The sequence below is a fragment of the Strigops habroptila genome, chromosome 4, assembly GCF_004027225.2.
Source record: "Strigops habroptila isolate Jane chromosome 4, bStrHab1.2.pri, whole genome shotgun sequence".
NCBI lineage: Eukaryota > Metazoa > Chordata > Aves > Psittaciformes > Psittacidae > Strigops > Strigops habroptila.
The window spans coordinates 48,427,447-48,432,857 of record NC_046358.1 but is presented as its reverse complement, the minus strand read 5'-3'; the positions used below and the strand labels follow the sequence as shown (position 1 = coordinate 48,432,857).

The 5,411-nt window shown below is 44.9% G+C and overlaps 1 long non-coding RNA gene across 1 annotated transcript; it reads left to right on the top strand.

Annotated features, from left to right (window-relative positions):
* The first annotated feature begins 336 nt into the window (after positions 1–336).
* On the top strand, positions 337–1,262 carry LOC115606699. The gene is made up of 2 exons (XR_003990973.1): positions 337–933; positions 1,042–1,262. It is a non-coding gene; the product is annotated as an uncharacterized LOC115606699 (long non-coding RNA).
* The last annotated feature ends 4,149 nt before the right edge of the window (positions 1,263–5,411 follow it).

Genomic DNA, 5,411 nt, shown 5'->3' with positions numbered 1-5,411 from the left:
CGGCCCCCGTTTTATAGGCAAGCCGGCACGCGGGCCCGCTCGCCTCACGCCCTGATTGGATACCGGCATTCGGCTCCAGCCTGGAGCGGAGGTGGATTGGTTGGTTGGGGAGGGGGTGCGGGGGAGGGAGAAGCTGCGAGCGAGCGCGAGGGGCGCGCGCGCGCCTCCCCCCGGCTCCCCGAGCGCCTGGTGATTGGCGCGCGAGGGAGCACGAGGCCCTCGCTCGCCCGCGCCGTCGCGGCCGCCCCTGGGGCGGGAGGGGCGGGCAACGGAGCACGGCGATTGGCCGGCCCCCGGTTGCCCCGGCGACCGGCGCGCGCAGCTCGGGGTCGGGGCGGGCGGGGGGAGGGAGCTCAGCGCAAGGTGACCCCTCCCCTCCCCTTCCCCCAGCGCTGGCGGCGCGGCCCATCAGACCCAGTTAGAGCCCCTGGCGTCCCGCGTCCCCTTCCCGCCGGGCCTAGCACTGGCCCCGCCGCCTCCGCGCTCCCCTCTGCGCCCGCCGCTGGGGGCTCGGCCCCCCACCTGAGGCTCAAGCCTGATGAGGGTGTAACGGGGGAGGTTCGAGCCACAGCGGTGCGCGGGGCTGAGGCGGAGGTGAGCGCTGAGGGCACGGGGAGGGAGCTGGCCGGGGCAGGAGCCGCCTTCGTTGCGTCTTTGGTGATGCGGTGTGAAATTGAGCCGGTACTCCCTCCGGGCTGGCCGTGCTTTGTAGCGTGCTGCTGTCGTTCACCCCCGTCACTCGCCACGAAAACGTGGGAAATGTCTGTGCTGCATGCACAAAGTGGATTACAGCAACCAGCAGTATGTTTATTTAAAACTGCTTCTTACGGAAAGTTACTGAGTTTCTTAGTTCTCATGTGTGAGGGCTGGTTCATGCCTATGTAGTAAACTGGTCCCTCTTGGATCACGAGGAAATCACATCTGAACAGAAAGGTAAGCTACACGAAGCTCAGGAGAAAATCGTATGTGTACAGAAAAGTAAGCTACAAGAAGAAAAATAATTTCCACATGCAGTGCTTCGAAGTTGAGTTTCTTTGTTAGTTTTGGCAGTGGAAAGATGTTCTCTTGTTACTGGAAACGTCAGCGCCTGCCTTAAGGTCCTTGGAAGCACATGAGGAGTGTCGGAGCAGTGATGTCACAGCCAGCTGGAAGGAGCCACAGCTTTCCTGGCCCTTCTGCAGCCAGAGGGGATGAGAATGCTGCCTGATACGTTATATTGCCTTGTCATTAATGACCAATAAAGGAAAATCACTTTTAATCAACTACCTTTGCACTTTGCGATTTTTTTCCTCCTTTGGCTGTTCCTCCCTTGATGGTCTTCTACCATGTATATGAGGAGCTTGTGGGCTCTTTTAATAATAGCTGCCATTATTGTGGTGATTGTTGAAGTTGGGGACTGTGGGGCTGCAAGGGACTTCCTAATATGCTCCTTCCCTCATCCCAAACTATTTCACCGCAAGGGCTGCTCCCACGTTTTGTCTACATGCTTCACTTTGGCACTTCAGTGCACTTTCAGTGCTGGAAAAAAAACAAATTGCCCAAGGATTTGCAGAAAAGGGACAAGAAAGCTCCAGAAGTGGCTTCAGAACTGCTTTGTGCTGGCAAAGCAGCTGCAGCACTACCGAAACTGTCATGGCTGAGTTATACCAGACCCTAGTTTAGAGGAAGAGTGGTGCATGAGTTAGGGATTCCAAACTGGAACAGAAAAGACACGGATTCTGTGTCTCCCATTTGTGCCTCATCTCTTCATTTACGAAATAAAATCCCTTAATCTGAGCACAGATTAGGATACTGGAGAGGGGACGTGCAGTGGCTGCTGGAGATGGCAACACAGGGCAGTGAAGAAGCCCTTTCTTTTGCAGGTCCCTGCTGAAGTACCTGACAATACCACTGATCTTGAATAACTAAATAGAAAAACCCAGTTCTGCAGGTGGAAAGCTCATTCTGCAACAGGGACTGAAGAAGTCTCTTCGTGTGGGAAGAAGTGGTGAAAGTACCAGAAAAATTTGGCTTTCTAACTGGCCTTTCTGTTTCTGAGTGCTCAGGCTTCACTCTACTTTGTCATAGCATGAGTAACAGGACCTTTTTCTTTTCCAAATAAGAGTTGTTTGGCTGATTTTCTTCCAAATTGCTATTAGTGGGAAGAGAAGGCAGAAAATTCAGAGAAATAAAAGATTTGTTTTTGCTGGGTAAAGAGAATTCTATCTACTTCTAATAGGTAGGAAAACTCCCAACTCGTTGACACTGATACATTTTGCTGACATATGTTCATACCAAATCATAAGCTTTGCTTCAAAACCTCAAATAATCTCTTTCAAAGCCTCAGAGAATAGAAGGAGATAGGAAAATTATGGCTCTAAGTAGAAGGAGATTGGAAAATTATGGCTCTATTTGTTTTATATCCTTTTGATTACAACACACCCTTTCTTAGTGTCAGTCTAGCTTGGGCTTCAGTCCCGTAATGACTTCCATTTTGATAAGTATCCTGTGTCTGTATGAAGCCCATGCACATATTTCCTTTGACATTTGTTCTGCTCATTATGTCATTTATTTGTTTATACTTTATTAGTAGTTAGTAAGTCATTGTAATTTATTGTTGAGTTTACAGAAAGGGTGTAACTCACTTGAAAACTGTTCAGAGTGTTTTACAACAAACATGGTCTATCTTCTGGGGAGCCACAAGCACATACAGTGCAGTGAAGGTGAGAACAAAGCATTCATGATAGAACTCACACAGAAATAAAGTAATCATAAGGGCTTGCAAATTTAGTTGATATGAAGGCATATCAATATATTACTTGCCAAAATTATTTTTCTTTCATTATTCCCAGAAAGTAAATGTTGGTTAGGGAATTCGTTATTGTTTAAGATGATTTTTGTCTTTAAATTGTGCATTTCAAATGTAGTTGATTTGAATGGACAGGAAGCCATGTGACAGCAGTGGCATGAACTTGGTTTTATTGAAAGCCTAGGCAGCAGTGCCAAAGATGAATGGTCTGAAGGCATGATGCAAACCCCAGTAGAGTATGTGGAAAGACAGGTACTGGTTTCACGAAACATGAAAATACATAATTTTCTTCTCTTACCTAAGAACTTCCCTGGTTGGGCTCAAAGCACGCAGGAGGAGCAATGTAGGAGAAATTTATACTACTTCATGCAGTATATTTTAAATGGATGAAGAGAGATTCTCATCCTAGAGCTATTAAGATGGTACTTTTCGTAAGTTTTAACTCCACATTCAAATAAAACAATCAGAGAAAAAAAGAAAACCAACCTCTTCTACTTGTATATGTGATTTTATTTTTTTTCTGCTGCAAAGGAGAAATCTATTACACTTAGATAATACATTTAGTCAAATTCAACGAAACTTCAGCTTCTGCTAACATCAGAATATATTGAAACCTAAAAGGCATCACAAAAAAATAAAGGAATGAAATTAAGTACTGAATATTGACTCAAACACTCCAAGACTGAACGGTTTAAATACTGGACTCAGACTTGAGATACCTGATTATGTTCTCAGCAGCAACTGGCTCCTGTTTCCATTTCTTGTGCACTACAAGCACCTTGTTGTTAGATAACAATGCAATATCCTACCCAATGGATTAGTCAACCAACCAGCCGTATGCTTAAATAACGGAAAAAGGCAAACGTCCTCATGTTCTGATGCCAGATTTTACACTATAGCTACCAAGCTGCATTAGCACACCCTTTTTTTGTAGATCGCAGACATGCGTTCTGTATCTGTGTTCCATTTCAGATTCCATTCAATAGGCTACTCTACTGTAGCATCTAATAAATGAGACCCATTAAGAGAATAAGTCTTCAGCTGCTTCTATCCCCTGGATAACCTGGCTTTAAAGCCTGTGAAGGAAGTGTCAGTGAGATAAGTAGGGTTAGGGCACAGACAAAACATAGTGACTAATTATGCTGTAAGCAAGGTACAACCTGGACTAAGATCCCTTCTTCTGGGGTCAGCAGAGGCTTGAGAGTTTGTATGACCTCTGCTGTCAGTGTGGAGTGAGAAAAAACTGTTTGTCACAGAAATCTCCTTCCTCTCAGACAACAAAAAAACATGTTTTTTTCTCTGTAATTTACTTCACCCTCAACCCCATACCATGACCATGTAATCTCTTACTGCAGTGGCTGAATATAGTGGTCAGCAACTCCACCACTTCCTTTGAAGTAACGGAGATGCTTCTTCACCAAGTCTTAATGGAAATTACGACTTTTCACTGGTTCTGAATGCAGTCAGAAAATTCAATCAGGAGAGGGACTATGTCTCTTTTCTATGACAATATAAATGAACCATTTGTTAATTTACTGAATTGTGTGATTTACTAAAGCTTATTAATTTCCCAGTTTTCTGTAATACTTGCATATCTGCAGCAAAGGGAATTGCAGTTGGATTGATGGGTGGTTTTATTCATTCCAATTGCATTAGTGCAGTAGAAATTGCTCACAAAAGAGCTAAGTCTAGATTTCTGACTCATAAAGCACTTAATTTTCTTTCACAAGCCTTTCTCGCTATTATACCAAGCAGCCCCAGATTTTACTGGCAAGATCAAACGCCAGCTAAGGTTGGATCTGCCACATGGCACAGAGAGAATGACACTTTTGTAGAAGGATGCAGATACTTATTTCCACTGAAAACACTTACAGCCTTCTCAATAGCAGTTGTTGGTAAATATTCTTTATGGACCAGTAGCAGATTGCTGTTGAGTTTGTGAAATTTCTGGAAGTAGGCTGAGACCAGAGACTTTGACATGGGAACTATGTAGTCATTGCAAGTGTGGTGAGAGTTCAGGGCTGTCCTTGAGTCCCTCACCCTCTTGGCTCACCTCCTCAGTGTACTGCTCCCAGGTGAGCATTTTATGATAGCAAAATACTCTCAGCCTACTTCTGTGTTCAAGATGCACTTGGAGCAGCGAGCCTGCTTTCATTTTTTTGATTCCTTGGTTCTACATCTGGTAAGACCCTAAATGAATTTTAAACAGATATTAAGGCTGATGTTTCTTATTCCCTGCATCAACAGGCAAAACAATGCTACTCTGAAAGCCGAAGATTATGAAGGTTTGAAGCTGTGTTAGCCACCTAGGCAAGATGCAACTGCAAGAGATGCTGTACAGCTGTCCCCCCTTCCTCTTCCTCAGTGATAGGACAGGTAGTGCGATTGTGGCAGACAACGTTCTCCTAGATCTCTGTCTCCAGCAACAATACTGCATGGAAAAATTGACAATAAACAGCCTAGGGAGAATAGGGGGACTTAGTATTTCATCCAAAGCCCCCTTTGCTCAGCCTCCTTATCAAGAGAATTTGCAACACCTTCTATGCTTTGACCCAAAGAGAGAGAGAATTTCAGGACTAAATTTGAGATGATCATAGGTTGTTTTATTTTCTTTCTGTGTTTG